This window comes from Dipteris shenzhenensis, chromosome 24 (genome assembly GCF_047967505.1).
Source record: "Dipteris shenzhenensis isolate YYH24624 ecotype China chromosome 24, Dip_SZ_1.0, whole genome shotgun sequence".
Taxonomy (NCBI): Eukaryota; Viridiplantae; Streptophyta; class Polypodiopsida; order Gleicheniales; family Dipteridaceae; genus Dipteris; species Dipteris shenzhenensis.
Window position 1 is genome coordinate 15,574,161 of NC_141619.1, and position 18,709 is coordinate 15,592,869.

The following is an 18,709-nucleotide window of genomic DNA, read 5'->3' on the forward strand; positions in this document are numbered from 1 at the left end:
CATTTCTCAAGTTACAAAGCATCGCCTCTTGGGCATGCATCTCCCGAGGTGTTGGTAGGGTTGTTACTCTACGGACTTTAGGGTGCAAGCTAAATGCTTCAAAACACAAATAGGCCAAAGGGCACACTATCGGGTTTGATGCTATGTATTATGAAATGCAATGACCTTTGGTATGCTTATGAGCCATATAGCCCCATTGTTTTTGTCGTAGTGGAGATGATGGAGTGTCAAGTTCAACAGAAGAGGAAGTGCATCTCTTGCGTCTCCCCTATGCATCTAATTGAATATTTTTCCGGTGACATTCTTACTAGCATCCATACATCGAACTAGCTCTTGAAGTTTGCTCAGCTACCATGAAAGTATGTCTACGATGAGGAGTCGGCCGAAGAGGTCCTGGACTCCTACAATGAGGATGACCATAGACTCATCATCAACAAAATGCACATCTTGATCAACTCTAAGCTCTTGGAGAAGGCCTTATGGTTGAAGTAGCGTTCCAATCCCAAGAAGTTGGTAGACTCCAAATGTTGTGATGCATTCTTCAAAGCAGGTAGCTATTCGTCATCTCATGGATATCTCATTAACAAGGTGGGGGATGAAGGATTGAAGACCACATGCAAGTTCTTTTCTGAGTTCACCAAACTTAAAAAGAGCATGGTATATATATCTTAGTAGTATGGGGCCTAGGTGGTCACTGCGGTGGAGGAACAATTCTTGTCGAGACTGGTTTTATGGTTTATTAGAAGGAAATCATTGACTTCCTTGCTTATAAAATAGTTTAAACTCCTAGTAACCATATTAGCACACATTCTCAACTCTTTGGTTTTTAGAGGCCCAAGTTGGAATTGGAACTTTCATAGCCAACATTCCTCTACTCTTATGGACTCTTAAGGAGAAGTCAAGCAACTTATGATCTACCTTGTTATTGAGTTTCCAAGCAAGTTGATGGAAAACTCTATGGAGATAGCTCATTTTGCATTCCTCCTCAGTGTAACTAACATTCAAATGTCAAGAAGTCTTATCGTATCTTTGCAACTCAAAAGTCCAATGCCGAATTAACAAGTGGCATTTCTCCTCTCCACCAAGCTACCTCGTGTCCTCCTTTTGTCCATGGCTAATAGGTAAAAGATAAGAGAGAGGAGGACAAGGGGGAGCACAAGATCATGCCATCCCTAGGCAATGATCTACCCTTCTCCTCCCTTCCCTAGGATGATATGATGTAGAAATTAATGTTTCCTATGTAGGTGCTTTGAAGACAAAAGGTTGAAATTTTTGATGTATGGGATTTATGTAAGTTTGAAGAATAAAAATACCCCTCATTTTGATCTCTCATGTACACTTACATTTCCTAATGCGAACCCCCCCAACTAAGCAAACAACCAGGAAGGGGAATCCTCTGTCCACCCCTTAAAAATATCAAACCTTCAGCCGGGGGCACAAGTTTCACACACAGTGGATGGTCGCACTACAAAATATCAATAAATTCATAAACGAGGTGAGATTGGGCATGAACGAGAGTTGGGCCAGTCAGTAAGCCAGTAGTCTTCTTTAGTGGGGCCGAAGGTTCAAACCTCTGGAGTGATTCGTATGTCTATGATGAGCACATTCTTGGGGTTGGCATTTCGTGATGCTTGACTTCCATCTCCCTACCCGAGCATGACTTAGTGTCAAGCTCGTTTTGTTGAGCTTTTCGGGCGGACGAGTATGAAAAACCTACTATGGAGGTGAGATTTTTATTGGCTAAGGCGACATTCTCCCACGTCCAAGCGGAGACATGTGAAACCCATTGAGAAACCTATATACAAATACAGAAACCTTCACCTTTCTAACTTTCTAAGTTTTATCACATTTGTATATAAAGTTCATCCTCCTCAACCTTTGAAGGTTTCTATATATACAAAGAAACCTTCAACTTTCTAAGTTTTATTAAAAATTTGTATATAAAGAAAACTTCAAGTTTTAAAGGAAGGTTTCTCTATGGCTAGGTTACACCACTTGGTGGCACCAAAAGGTGGTGGGAAGGACTGCAATCCTAATTGGCCCAATAAGAGGGATGGGCCCAGACACTGACACAAAAGATTTGTGTCCAACCCATGAAGGCCACCCACTCATGGCAATGAGCTATCTACTCTCCTCTACAAAGGTCCATCAACCCGCTAACATTGAGAGTCAAGAAGGGGATACTTTTACCTAACATTCTTTTCTACCCTTGCTTAGCCCTAGGGTTGGGGCTGTTCACTTGAGTAGAAGCTACCTTGGATTGTCTTCTCTTGTTCTGAACCACTACGAAGGCTTTACCTTGACTTGTGTCCTCTTTATTCTCTCGGGAACCCTTGCCTTGTTCTTCTTTTGAGTCTTCTCCATTGAGATCTTCCCCTTCCATTGCATCATCTCTATTGGCTTCCTCAACAAACTCCCTAGACCAGCCATCCTCTACCATCATTTGATCATCAATATCCTAGTTGTAACTGTGATGGAGATTCGGGCGGGGTGATGGAAATTCGGGAGGTCGACAGATATTCATGAGGTGATTGGGAGCTAAAGGCGGTGGTGGAGATTAAGGGGAGGGGAGAAAGGGGAGGAGAGAGGAAAATCTCTAGTTGTTAGGGTCGACGACGATGGATTAGGGGGGGAGGAGATTGGGAGAAGAAGACGAGAGGAAAGTGAGAATCGAAACTAAATGAGAACATTAGGTATGGGTTAACGGGCCTCCAATGTTGTGCTAAAGTTGAAAACCAAAACGGATTAAAAATTTGAAATCCAAACTAGTGGACTATTGCATGGTGGTCTTAAAACATTGATACTTTTTTATATTGGTATATAGATTCACCCTAGAATGGAAGAAGTTGAAAATGTCCAATTTGTGCATGTGCAAAGATCTTTTAATAAATCCAACACTATTTATAATTTCGAATTGTTTCTTTTTCCATGCACTTGCTTACTAAGCATGCCAAAGGTCATTGCATTTCATAATACGAAGCATCAAACCCAATAGCATGCCCTTTGGCCTATCGTCTTTTGAAGCATTTTAGGCCAAATTACACTCGTTTGGGATATCCAATTCTACTGATGTGTATCACCAGAGGGGGAAAACCTAGCGGCTGAAATTTTTGCTACTCCCCCACGAATTTGGAATTTTCACATCTCCTGCCCGTCGAATCTTGGAATATAAGTACCTGCAACTTGCCGCGGCCTGCAACCCACACACACCTCAATGTGACCTTGCATAGAATTTGGTTTGGCATTGTTGTCTTTCTAGTAATTTTGTTATTCCCCCACAAATTTGGAATTTTCACATCTCCTGCCTGGTTCAACTCAATCACCAGTTATGTGCCTGTCCTGAAGGTTGAACAAAAATTAATAGCAATATATTTTGCAATAGAACAACAATATATTATTATTTTACTAAACCAACATGATGGTTGGAACATCATGCAACCATGGCTAGTTTAACTCAATCACCAATTATGTGATTGTCCTAAACCAGCATGGTTACACAGACATTAGTTCTTGACCAGCTCGGTGGTCGATATTAATGTGTTTCTTAGTACTTAAATTAATTAAATTTAATTTCCTACTGGTCAAGTCATATACCACTTAATTTCTAGACCGTAGGATGGCTTCTCGATGGCTTGGACTTAATGTGATTTAGCCCGATGCTAGTTCAAGTCAAATAGTAGTTATTGATTGAAATTAGAGCAGAAATAAAGAAATGAAAAGCAATATATTGGTACTGTCTGATTGTAAATTCAATATACTTGTTATTATCTAAAATGTGAAGTTGTGACCATCAGGCTAAACCAAACGATAGTTGAAATTATGACTATCCTAAATCAGTCCGATGGTTGAAATTGTGACTGTCAACCACCAGCGCGGTGGTTGAAAATTATTTTATTTTGCTAATAGATTGATTAGTTTAATTATTAAATTCATTATATATGACTGTATTAAACCAGCCCGAGGATTGTAACTATTTTGTTTTCTTGTAGGTTGATTAGTTTAATTAGACCGTGTTTTTGTATGTACTGTGTTTTCTTTTGTTTTCCTCATAGCAGTGCAAAAAGGGAGCTTAGTGTACTATTGTTCCCAGATGTTGGGTCAGTAGGCGGAGATATATCTCAAATTTATGGATCAGAATCCTAACATTTCAATTGGGAAGAGGAGCTTTGAGCATTGTAAGCCATGGTACCTCAGGAAACTCAAAGACATGAATGTTTGTTGTTGCAAAACACACATAGACTTTGACCTGGCCGGCAAGCTATGAATGACTTGAGATCTAGTCATGTTGGAGCATTGCTCCATGGGGATCAATGCCCATGTATCCCCGATGAATGTGTAGTCTGTAGGCCACTTGGATCCTCATCATGTGTTGCAAGGGAGACCAAGTTTTGTAGCCTAAGGGCTCTGTGGGAGCCAGTGGTTTGTCTAAAGGGAGACCGTGAGTGGCACTGCATTGAATGCATTTGTGGCACATGCAAGCATTGTAGTGAGATTGTAGTCTAAAGCTAAAGAAGAGGCAATTTTATGTCTATCCAAATGAAATGAGGGAAGGCAACCCTGTTGCTCTGAAATGGAGGAGATTTGAAAATGTCAATATTGAGGGGTCCAATAAAAAGAGATGGCTACTATCGTATAAGAGCACTCAACCGAGGGAGCTTAGGTCAATTGGGTCAATCCATCCCAAAATATGTTCTTCACAATTTCACAACCAGCTAGTAAGATAAGTAGTTCAGGACATGCCTTGCCAATTTCTCCCATGACATTATGGTCTCTATCATAGATTTTGCAAAAAATTATTCTTTTCAAGAACAAGATGAGATACAAAGTGCTCATTGGTACAACAAGCAAATAAAAATTCTTGTGCATATCATGTAAAATCATTTACTTGATTCTTCTACAAGTGATGCCAATCTGCTTGCTATTTCATAAGCATCTAGGTCAGTGCAATGCACATATCATTTCTACATTTCAGATGATAGGGAACATGACACCTTATTTGTGCAGCATGCTTTCCTACTACATTGGGAATGGCTGAAAAAGATCCCCCATGTAGAAAATCTAAAATAGCATTGGGTGTGGTCAGATGGTGCTATCTCTCAATTTAAATTAGCCCATGGATTCTACTTTGTCTTAGGGTCTAGACATGATGTGGAATTTCTTTGGATCTAGCCATGGCAAGGGTGAACATGATGGATGTGATGTTGTTATTGAGTGAGCTCTGTTTGAATACCAATTAACATGCCCTCAAGTAAAGCTCAATGATGCCCATGATGCTATAACATGGCTTACATTGGGTGTGGTCAGATGGTGCTGCCTCTCAATTTAAATTAGCCCATGGATTCTACTTTGTATTAGGGTCTAGACATGATGTGGAATTTCTTTGGGTCTAGCCATGGCAAGGGCGAACATGATAGATGTGGTGTTGTTATTGAGTGAGCTCTATTTGAATACCAATTGACATGCCCTCAAGAAAAGCTCAATGACACCCATGATGGTATAACATGGCTTATAGCCAACCTCTCCATAGCATTCAACATGCAGTAAACGAAGCCTTAAGAATAGTGTAGTGTGTAGAGTGTTCCATGAAGTGAAAGTGGATGAAGTGCAAAGGAAAACCTGGCAAGATTGTGAGAAAATAAGAGAAGTTCATGGTTTGCACAATATATGGGGCTTTTCAAACAACCACCTAATCAAAACAAGAAAAATTTCTTGTTTCTCTATTGTGTGCATCATAAGGGATCATGATGATTGTGAAAACATTGCAACTATGAAGATATGGGAGTGAGTTTAAGTTTTTCCTCTACGTGCAGATGGAGTGACAAGCAATGGAGAGATAAAAAATGACTCGCCACAGTTTGGGGAGAGTTTTAATGACCTCACTGGCTATTTAGAAGAGGGGGATAACTTTGCAGTCCTTTGCTGCCTCTGGGGAGACTAGAAGATGACCCATACTTTGTGTTGCAGTGCACAAAACCTAAGAACAAGGTTGAGGAAGCATTTAAGGATCATTGGGAAAGAACCTACGAGAAGTGGGATGTAGTAGTTGGAGCTAGATAGTACTAAGAAAATGTAGTCTCACAAGGAAATAGTATTCCACTTATCCTAGAAAACAAAAAATGTATTTGATACTATGCTTCTTTTAGTAAATCCCAAACAACCACCACGCTTGTTTTTGTAATTTTTTTTTTGAAAATCCCAAATGATAAATCCCACACTTGTTTTATATATCCCAAACAACTAATCCACAAATCCTAAATGAATAAATTGTATGCCATTCATCTTGTAATAATAGAAGCAAACCACCACACTGGTGGCAGTTAATATCCTAGTGTGCAACCAACCACCATGCTAGCGACCACTTATTATGCACTACCGCCGTGCTATCCTAAAATTATTACAAAGTGCTATATACTAAAACAGTCCCCTTTAGGGTGGTTCTCTTTATCTATTGTCAAATTTCAGCCATCGGGCTTGTGACCACAAATCCTAAACAAATGAATTGTATGCCATTTCTCTTGTAATAATAGAAGCAACCATCGCATTGGTGGTAGTTAATATCCTAGTGTGCAACTAACCACCACAATGGTGATCACTTATCCACTACCGCCACTGTATTGTTGGAAAGTGCTATACTAAAATAGTCCCCTTTGGGCTGGTTCTCTTTATCTATTGTCAAATTTTAGCCACCCCTGAGCTGGTGACCACAAATCCTAAATGAATGAATTGTGTGCCATTCATCTTGTAATCCTAGTGTGTGCAACCAGTCTCTAGTTGCAATCTCTAGTTGCAACCAACAAGTACTATACTAAGAAAGTGTTATCCTAAATAGATACATTGCCCAAGTAAACTTTGGAGAATATTAATAATTCAATAGATTACATCTCAAAGACTCCTTTCCTTCAAGGGGCTGGTTCCACATTGCTTAGTAGGTCACCTTTTTGAGCTCCCTGATTGCAAGCTTGACCCTTCTTGCTCCTTCCTTGAAGGGGGTTGCTTCCTCCGTTTAGGGGTTGGTTCCACATTTCTTTAAGAAAGTCACCTTTTGCACTCCCTGATTGTAGGCTGGGCCTCCTTGCTCCTTTCTTGAAGAGGGACTGGTTCCTCCCTTCATGTCACTTCCTCTCTCCTTACTTTTGAGCTCCCTGATTGCAAGCTCGACCCTTCTTGAAGGGGCCCGATTCCTCCCTTCTGGCTCCTTTTCTAATGCAGTTAGGCTCGGGGCTTGGGCTTCTTCAATTCAAGCTCCTTGTCTTTTGTAATTTTTGTCCAATTGGCAAAATTGAGCTACAACATCTATTTTCTTGCTTCTGATAGCTGTAGCAGACAGGCACATTTGATCTCTCCATGACCTGGGCAGTGGCACCTTACATACTCTACATGTCGAGCTTGCATCCACAAACATGCCAAATCAAGAAACATGCACAGGGTGGTAGCACAAAGGCCATTGGATCATGCAATCATCTATGATGTGGGTCTTGCAGACAGAGCATTTCAGACCCTACTATGTAATATGCTTTCGATTTAACTATTGCAGCCATCAATATCACATTCTGTGACTTGTTACATGAAGAAGTTACTTCTTGATTCCTTTCTCCCTCATCCTAAGGCTACAAATGTTTTCCTTCAGGCTTTCCACTCATTTCTCACTCCATGCAACAGCTTCATTTGATTCCCTCTTCATCTCTTGAAGCTGCTTAAATTGATCAATAGTGTCAAGATGGGCCATTTCTAATACTTCCATTCTAGTTTGGAAATTTCTCATGATGATGGACTACTTTTCAAATATTTTGAAATCCATTGCAAGGTTGTGCACACCGTTATTGTAATCTTGTTGCAGGGTCTTTTTCTTAACTTTCCAAAATTGCAAAATTGGTTCTACAAAACAAGTTCCACTGTGGCTGCTACAACTTGCTCGAACATGGCTTCTCTCTACATTCTTCCTAGCCTAGAGAGTTGCCTCATTGCCTTCTCCATTGTGGCTACTCTCTGCCCTATCCTTCTTGGCCTTGAATCTCTCTCGCATATCCTACATCACCGCTTTGGTTTCTGCATTCTCTCTTTTTCAGTTCCTCCATCACCTGGTCTTTTTCAATGTTCAATGCATTTTGCATGTTGCAGAGTTGTTTGTAAAGAGCCTCCTTTTTGGCTCTCTTATCTTTAAGATTCTTTCACATCGTTGCTAGCTCCTTCTCCGCAATGTACCCATCCGTTCTGATGTCTTCAAGCCTATCTCTGATCTCCTTGATGTGCTTCTCTACTTCTTCTCTTCTATTCCTTTCCATGGCAACCATTTTTTTAGTGGCCTTAGCTTGCTCTCATGCCTGCAAGGCCCTCACTTTTGTCGCCTCTACCTTGGCTTCTACACACTCCTTGAGCATTTTCTTATGTAGCATTGCCTTTGCTACATCGGTGGCTTTCTCTTGTAGAAAAGTCACCTTCTCAGACATCTTCTTATTGTATTGCTCCAGAAATCCCTTTGAGGGTAGATGTGCATTGCAACTTGTTGTCTTTGTGCCAACATGGACTTAGATAGTACAAAATGTGTATGTAGAGTAGCAGCGGCAAAGCTCTGCTTGTACTTGCATAAGGCTAGGAATAATCCCTCTTAGAAATCCAACTTGCATGTTCTACATGCGAGTTCTACATGCAACTCCTACATGTGAGTTCTACATGCAACTCCTACATGCAACTCCTACATGAGAGTTCTACATGCAAGTCCTACATGCAACTCCTACATGCGAGTTACAAATGACAGCCTCGATATATCTGTAGGTGACAAAAAGCCTCGAAACCTTGCATACTAGGAATACCCTGCTCTTTCTGCGAAAGTCGTGGGAAAGAACCAACACAACTCCAATAGACTGAGCTGACAATTTGGATTTTCCATCCATGCAATTCTCCAAGTTGGTTACCATGCTCTTGGAGATAAGCCTTGAGAAAGAGACATCACGTCCTTTTAGTTCCTCTACTACTTCTTGAACCTGCCAGAACTTCATGGTTCCTCTCGTATTAGGAAAGAAGTGCATTGTTTTCTTCAGCACATCTTGGAGGTCTATTGGCAAGCTAGAAAACTTGATTCCACCATCTACACTAATATGAGCTTTGGTATATACATCTAGAATATCAAGTCTCTTCATCAACTTCTCCAAGAAGTGTGCTTGCAAATTACCTCTAGGAATGCCTAGCGCATTTCCAATCATGGTTTTAGTGATGGTGACAAACTATTTGTCCCTCCTTCACGTTCACCTCCTGTACCGACCTCATGAAGGTGTTGAGAGCATCCAAATTGGGATTTTGAAGAGTGGCTGAGAAGCTCCCTAGTATGTCACGATTTCAAGATCAGGGGACGAGAGGCTCTTGCACTGTGCTACAGAGGGGGAGAAAAGATTGTGTGAGGAGATTCCATTTTCGTAGGTTACCTACACCTAAGGATACTGAAGGGGTCACTATTGAACTACTAGATGCTAAACTCTTTGTAGTGGGGACTATTGTGAGCATGAGTGTGTCCTTAAAAAAGAGAGTGCTTGGCTACGATAGGATGCTGCTTAGAATGAGGAACTCAAGGAGGTGAATGCACTCCTACAAGCTAAGATGGAGTGGTATAGCCAACTCTAACAACTAGTCTCTCCTTCAAGCTCTTGAAATCACCTTCCTGGGAATGCCCTCTTGCAAAAGATTGGCTCCCACACTAACATCACAACCAAATCCCCACTGTTAGCTATGAAAATAGAAACCTCCCTTACCGGCGATGAAGAACGCAAATTTAATACAAATTTTACTTTTGGCCTCCCCATAGTAATAGTGACTTGAAATCGTTAACATCGACCTACATGCTTCCCCATTTTGTCATTCCATCACCTAGATTCTCATGGCTCACGTACATCCTATTAATTTTCTCTCGATCTTTGTCTTTCTCTCTGGGATGGTCTAGAATGGCCTTCCTGAGAGGCATGACAATTTCAACCCTCTACAAGCTTGCACACCATCCATGGAGTTGCTTGCACCTGATTTTGATGCAAAATATTGATGTGACTATTCAAAGGCATTCGTGAGCATCTGCCAGCCATTAGTGACATTATAGATATCAAAATCGAGAATGAAGGAACACATCCTCACAACTTGTAGGAGAGCCAACCATGTGGACTTGCCATCTCTTCTACCTTTTACCTGTTAGCAAAGCACCAAGCATCAAGCCAACTAAACATTGAATGCATATTTGAACCTCTTGATTGGACGATTTATTGAATGATTGGAAGACTGTGATTTGAAAAATAATTGGATGATTAGAAGAGCTCTACTTGTGTTTTGAATCGTCCACCCATGTGATTGTTAATAAAGAGATGTGAACTACTATAACCGATGAAGGTGAGGTCTGAGAAAACATGAAGAAGTACTATGTGAAATGTCTGTAAATCACCTCCACCTTCAATTCTTCTATGCTCTAAGGTGCCCATCTGGCTATCTGGCTACGACACTCCCTATACACTAGCCTAACCATCAGATCTATCACAGTCTAGTGGTTGTCAATGATGAGATAGCTTGTTGGGGTGTTTCAACCACCAAAAATCATGAACAAATGAAGTGTAGTCCACATGCAGGAAAGTTTCCTTGCTTGTTGCACTACAAAATCTCACCATCAACATTGGAAAATCCTTTGAGGTTAGGCATAATAGTTGGTACTGCGTTAACGTTCATCCAACCATGAAGGTTTTTTCCACCAAAACATTGACAGACAGCATCATCTCAATGGTAAAGCAAGATGGGAGGGTGATACAATGAATTGTTCTCACTCTCTCTTGCTGCTTGGTCGCCTTGAACCCCCCCTTTACTTTTGTGACCATACAAGAATGTCCTCTAAGATTTGTTGCAATGATCGGAAAACTCAAGACAAGTAGAATCGACATCATTGTGCAAGAGACATTCCCATGAGCACTTTCGATCTTTTTAGCTATGTTCGTTCAAGTGTTGTGCAAGAATATGCTCTCAAGAAACCTCCAAACCATCTTGTGCACATAACGCATGGCTCTTCCAAGAAGCCACATGTTCTTCTTTTGTGGGTGGTAAATAGGTAGAATAAGAAGGCATTCTCATCGGCGAATGGAGAAATAGGCAGATTTCATGTGGCATATCATGGGAACACGAACGACGTTCAAGTGGCCTACCTTGCAGTAAGGAAAAGAGGGAGAGAGTATGAGAGAGAAAGAACAAGAGAGTGACAACCTGGATCTGCACCAAGGAGAAGAGAGAGAGAGAGAGAGAGAGAGAGAGAGAGAGAGAGAGAGAGAGAGCTTGCCTTGAAATAGAAAGAGAGAGAAAGATCAAGGAAAGATTGGAGATCAAATACCACCTTTTTTTTTAAATTAAGAAAAGAAAATGTGGGCTTTTTCACTTCTTGCAGCATTGCCTTTACTTAGACCTACCTTTCAGGCAGGCCAAAAAGACTCTAAGAATTTAGCGCACCCAAAGCGAAATTACATGTATGACCACCATAAGATGCAATATTTAGCAAGAATACTATTTTGCGAAAAGCACCTTCACAATATTTCAATTGTGGCCCTTTCCGATGCTTCAAGTGGAACTGCAATGTATGCTTCTCAAGCACCCAATTCTTCAATTCCTACATTGTCTGAACATATGGCCTTTGGTCCCAACAATCCTTTGGCTGCAACTCAATTTGAGCACATAGTAATCGATAAGTGGCTACCTCCCCTTTTGGAAAGTAGAGCAGCATCTTTCGTCATGTCACAAAATCAGTGTGGTTCGTAGCCTATGGATGTAAAAGAAGAGGCTGGTTGTCTGCATGATGAGGGCTTGAAGGTAGGCCACATCTTTAGCCTTGGATAGTAGATGATTTTTTATCTCTTGTAGAACTCACAATTGTCCGATTCTTCAGTGAGAATTGCATGAAAAACTGCATTCTACTAAGGAAATATACTTTCCTTGGAGTAAAGAACTGGCGTGAGGTCAAAAATCTAAACTCTAGATGGATCATTGTTTCTCGTAATTCTAAATTTGAGATGAGAGAGTTATTTGGAGAAGTAGATTCACCGAGGTCGCTAGATGTGAGACATAGTAACTAGTAAGAAGCCATGAACCGCAGGTGATAGCTCTATGTGTGATAGGAGCTATTCACATAATATGTAGATATTTTGACACCATCAAGCAAACAATTACTCTCTCTCCACCATTAAAGATCTCCACGCTTGTCTCTCTCCTTCGCTCCAAGTCTTTCCTTCGATCACTTGGCTTGGCTAGACATGGTCCAGACACTCTCGTCTCCCCTTTACACTCCAAAAACTCTCTTCTCCCCTTGGCTCGTGAGTCCTATCTGATATGCTGAGTGACCTCCCGCATAGTACTTACCAAGGTCTGTAGCCACTCTTAGGCTAATGTTGTTGGACCTTAAGAGCCGACCCTCAAGCTAGAATAGTGAACCTTCCCTTGAATCGTTAAATTCAATCACCATGGCAACAGCCGAATCATTCAGTCACCAAATCGAATGACCACGAGTCTGAGACGATTGAAACAATGACATACATCCAATTAATGACACATGGCACTTGCTCTTCTTGTAAGCTGCCAAGTGTTCTCTCTTTTTTTTTTTGTCCATGGTTAATATGTTATTATAATTATAATTATAATGATAAATAAATTATAATCTATATATCTATATCTATATCTATATTCTATATACTTTCTAATAGGCAAGACTTACACGTGGCAATCAGAGATGAGCTTGGCTCTCGATTCCTAGCCGCTCCACATGGACCTGCATGGAAGCGAAAGTATAGAAGTGGATTCTCCAGCACCTTCCAGAGACGTGCTATATTGGAGAGATCCTCCGCACCTCTCATTGAACAGTACCCACGACTCAACAAATTCCAAATCAAAATCAGATGGATTCATGGATTGCTCCACGTTGCAACTTCAGTTTTGTTTTAATTCGGAGAAGACGAGGCTACTGGAGAGGCTACGTTCGTCCACCCATTGGGTATGCTACTGCGTGCTAGCCCCTCATTGGTTTTGTTTTCCTCATCGTCATCTATATCATCACTTACAACCTCGATGCCAGTGCTCATTTTGCAGGTTGTCATCCAAGGAAAGGGTTGCTAGAAGCCAGTGCCATCATTGTTCAGGTACCTCCACGGGTTTTTTTCGTTGCCTTTCTACTTGCTAATGCCCATGCCGATCAATGGAATCGTAACGCATGGAAGGGGGGCGTAGTCGATCCGTCTAGACTCAGGCATCGTGATCTCTCACTTGGATGGCTCCCTCTATGCAGCAGTGCGAGATGCGTTCAGGAAAGGGGCCGCGTCGCTCACTCTAGCGATAGACGAGACGACTTCATGCATTCAAAGGCTTGAGGAAGGCTGTGATTGCACCCATCGGAGCACTGAAGTGTTAGAAGCCTATCACATTCTCTAAACTGCACCTTTTGTCCATGCCTACGTTCAACTCAAGTGGCACCACCAAACGATTAACAGAACATGGATCACGAAGCTCAACACCAAGCTCTTCCTTACCTGAAGCAGTCAATTTCATGGAAGGATGCTCATAGCCAGCCGCATGGGTGCGAGACCTTTTATCAACCATGGAAGAAGCTTCAACGAACGAGTACCTGCACGGAGGAGAAGCTGATAGAAGCTAGCAGCGGCGATTCAACATCATTTTGGGCATCTCGAACGCGTTGGATTATCTCCTTCACGAATGCCCATTCCGCATCGTTCACTGGAAGAAGCTTCAACGAACATGATAAAAGCCCACTCGAGGGCATAAATTAATGCTTGAGGTGTATCCTGTAGTACCTGAGCCATCCGAAGAATCCTCCACCACTTGATTGCCTCCTGAGCCCTGCACCAACCCAAGACAAAAGCACCTGAGGATCGCCCGCCTGCATTTGGAAACTATCTGGCGGCTGGAAATTGGAATGAAGAAGAATATAAGGTCATGAGAATACGCATTGTGAGGGGGGACAAGAGGATAGATTCTGCATGTGAATAAAAAAGCCTGATAAAGGATGCAAACTTTCGGTCTACGGAGGGATGATCAGAGAATGGGAGCCATGGGGACAGCTCGAGGGTCATGGATCTAAAGACTAGGCACTATACTTAAACAATTGTGTTTTGGAGGGGTAATCGACCCAGTTTTCATGTCTTATCATAGGCTGAGCCAAAGAATCCTCCACCACTTGATTGCCCCGTGAGGCCTCTTGGGATGCCATAGGAGAGTTTGGGAATGAGAGCCTGCACACATGCGCTGCCAGTCGGCACAACCTTTGCATAGGTGGTGGGCAGTCATGGAGCAGGTGGGGGGTATGAAAAAACCCCTGCCAAGCAGGTGAGAGATGATGGATTTGCATAGTCAAGACATTGTGGGAGGGGAGCTCATGCTGTGAAAATGTAGGGAACATAGGCCTGCTCAAGCTCAATGGAAATGAATCTGACGTTCTATCCTTCATCCAACAAATCACTCCATTTTTAAGGGCCCAAGCTCTTAATCAAACAAGGGTAGATTTACAACTTCTTATACCTGAGAGACTCCTAGCAACTAGGAGATACCACTATGACAATACGCTGATAGAAAATTATGGAGGTGGCATATTGCAAATTGATTCTCCAAGGAAGGAGATGGTCTTGATTAGCAAGTAGTGTCCAAAAGGACAAATTTGACTTCACAAACAACAACTAGAAATCAACACAATAGTGGGATATATTTCTTGTCTTATTCTAGGGCTGGTGAATTAGCACCTAGAACTATAAAACATGCAAAGTTGCTACTTGCTAACAAAAAGGCAATGCTAACGAAAACAATGGAAGAATCCAGAAAGGCAATTGTGCAAATGAGGTGATATAGCCTAAATTTGAAGATTGCATCCCTTCAAAAAAGCCTTGAAACTACTGTTGATGAAATAAGGAAAAAAAAGTTGCAAGATGACACTAGAATGTTGGAGAGTGTCCATAGCAACATGCTCAAGGGTCACAATGTTTCCAAGGATCTTGACAAAGAAGTTGCCGATGCACATGTAAATGTACAACTCTCACTTCTATGTTTTTATAAAGTTCATTTCTATTGTGGTATTTAATATGTATTTGAATTCACAAGAGTTGTTGAAATCACGGGACGAGCTGATGCAAAAGATTCAATTGGAGGTTGGGTTTGCATCATGCATGCACTTTGTAAAAACCAGGCAGCATGTAGCATTCATCCCGACTGTCCCCAAGGTTCCTGCCTTCGATAAAGAGTATCTTTTCATCACAGCAGGTGCATGTGTTGGGCTGTTGGGCTCAGGGGGTGCACCATTGCGTAACCCTATGTATCACATGCGTTTAAGACATATTTAAAAAACCCCTCAACTAAAATTTGACTCAATAAAGACACCCCTCTTTACTTGTGACTTAAGTGATTTTTTTCTAAAGTTGAATTAAAGAACCCCTCCTGTTATTGTAATTCTCTTAAATTTTTTGGGGCTGACCCTACTTGTCCTCGATGCCACATAGCAGTTGAGTTAGTTCAACATTGCCTCTAGGAGTACATACAAGTGAAGATGTTTTGGAAGGGTATTGCCAGGATTCTTTTCATATTTCATAGAGCACCCTTCTTCATGACTTGGGGATTAGTGGAATGGTTATCTCTTACTGACCCTCAAATGTTTTTCAAGGGACATGACTCAAAATCAGCCTTCATTATACAATGACACTCGTCATGCTCTCTGCAGAAGGTTCCCTTCACTCCTTTCATATCTGCTCATGCCTCAGTAGACACATCTTGGGAGATTATGGCTAGCATTGCAACTTGGCATATCTGGAGGGCTAGATGTAGGGAGGTGATGGAGGGTTCATAGGTTCACCCTTCCCTGTATACGACCAATATAGAGACTCATATTATACACACACTAATGGCCATCTAGGCGAGCATGCAAGGATCCTCCAAAGCAGCTACAACCAGGAGAGAGACTTTTTTCAGAGTTTGGAGAGGATCTTCGTTCTTCTCCAAGTCTTCTTCAGAGTTGAGGTGACATTTTCATCCTTCACCTTGGATTTTTGTTAGCTCCTTTTGAGCTGTTTTTTTTCTCATGCATGACATGATGTACTCCCGCATGTGAGCTTTCTCTTGCGGCTTTCATTCATACTTAATGAAGTAATCTTTCTTCTTTTTTTAACTATGTACCTTGAAACTAGCTATTTGCAAACTATCTAGCTCCAAACTACACTAGCTAACTACAAACCAATAGTATGCAGCTAACTAGCTCCAAACTAGGTAACTCCAAACTAACTAGCTCCAAACTACCTGACTAAAAACTAATTCCAATCTAGTATGTTGTTAGCTAGCTCCAAACTACTTAACTGCAAACTAGGTCCAAACTAGCTAACTACTTGCAAACTACCTAGCTTCAAACTACCTAGTTGTTGGTATGGCCCTTGAGGGGTCCCCTTTAGGGGCAAGGGCCATATCAACATGCATTGGACATATATGTCATGTCAATATGGCCCTTGCCCATAAAGGGGACCCCTCAAGGGACATATCAACATGAAAGGGGACCCTTCAAGGGAAAATGGTGCAAACTAGCTAATTGCATACTACCATGCTACATACTATTTGGATACCTATAGGCTAGCCACCTATGAACAAGATGGCTGCAAAGTAGGTATCTCCAAGTGAACATGTTGCCTAAATCTAATGTATGTTGATACGCATTCCTTTCTATATCTGATCATAATTAGATATGGTTTAGTACTCCATGCTAAATTGGTGCATATTACCTTGCTGGAAACTAGATACTTGCAAACTAGCTAGCTTCAAACAACTACTTGCAAACTAGCTCGCTTCAAGCTAGCTTTAAACTACATTCTCAATAGCAACAAACTACTATAGCAACCCGCCATCCACTTTCTTTAGCCTACCATCCTTGTGGAGAAAGACCTCAGCCTGCATCTCTTTCATTGTGACATTCCTTCCAGTAACCTCTTCATACTGTCGCTCCTTCTACTAGTCGCCATTCCACCCTGATTCTGCATGCTACACACGAGATCTATAGCAGACTATCTGCTCCATGTAGCTTTGCTCCAAATGTAGCTCTGCTCCATGTAGCTCAGGTGTTTAATAGCAAAGACAAGGCATGAAGACTTGCAGGAGCTCACGGATGACCACAACCTGGCTACATGGTTGCTCAATGATCCTATTGGTGATTGTCGACAACTCTCTTCCCCTTGATTATTAACTAAGTAGAGCACAATGAAGGCAGTTTGCACTGATATATTGAAAAGTTCATGAATCTCCTATAGCGCCATCAGCTTTACGAGGTTGTGGGAGATGTGCTAATATGCATGCGTGTACATGGAACGGTCATGTGAGAGGGTTGGCAGCATATGAGCAGACATTTGGCTTTAGGCAGGAGCCAACTGAGATGCAGTCCAGACAAAGGTTCTAGTGGCGTGGCTCTACTATTCAAAGGTGCATGTCGAGTAGTTGCGACCTCTCATTTGTGTACAGGGTCAGGTTCTAGTGGCATGGCTCTACTATTCAAAGGTGCATGTCGAGTAGTTGCGACCTCTCATTTGTGTATGGGGTCACTTCAATATCTTGGGGTCTTTCATTTGGTCATTGGCAGTAGCAATTAGCAAATAATTCTGAAGGGAGGTAGATTGGTTGAGAGGTTTTCATCCTTGATAATTTCAAATGTTTCTAAGTAAAGGAGAAATTGTACAGCCAAGTAAGTAATTGTTGTGAATATCCAAGGTCCCACCCAATGTCCAGGGCATCCTTCATTGAAAAGTTCAAGGTAATGAGGGTTCCACCTAAGAGATTATGGAGATAAAATGGTTAGATGGTTTGATACCTCATTTGCTTATTATTGCAATAATGATAGCTTCAAAAGGATATGCTTGGAACAGAGGCTTCAACTACAACTAATATGTTGCTTATTTGATTGAGGATTCCTTGGTTATGGTTTCATTATCTTTCATGATGTATGAAATGGACTTGCATTTGGTTGACTATATTATGCCATACATTCATGAGCTTCTATGTACAAGAGTAGATACTACCCTTGTTTTACTAACAAGCGGTAAGACCCTCTTCATATTTGATTTATGTGAAGACATATGGGATGCATGTGATCATGTACTTTGGGTCAAATTTCTTGAAGCTACTCATTTGGTAGCATACCTCATTGAGGGAGAAGGTATCAAAGGGAAAAGGAGTTACAAGAAGGGCTACACCTCTCCAATGACAATGTACCTCACATTATGGTAGCTTGTAAGAGAAGGAGAAAAAGGACAAGATATGTCATCAAAGGGGGGTATTTCCCCACATCTTCAAAGTAGATTTTGTTTGTGTGTGTGGTCAATAAGGGTTCTCTACCTTGGGATGTCCCCCTTAAATGATTGTTAGTCTTATGTTTTACCTTATTGGACCCATAGGGTATTTCCATGCATAGTCATTATCTATCTCCCAGTTGTAAACCAAGAGTCCTAGGAGTGAATCACACGTTGGGGCCATGTATGTTGCCACATGATGGTGGGCAAGCCATAGAGCATCCCATGTACTACTGCTGAGGGATGAGGTCATCAATTTATGGGGGGGAATGAAGGACAAATTGATGTAATGGGATCATACCTAGGATCCTAAGGTCTATAAACCACCCTAATCTTCTTTTTCATTCATTTATATATGTGTTTGAGTATTGTACATAATCAGGGTAAAGGCACAG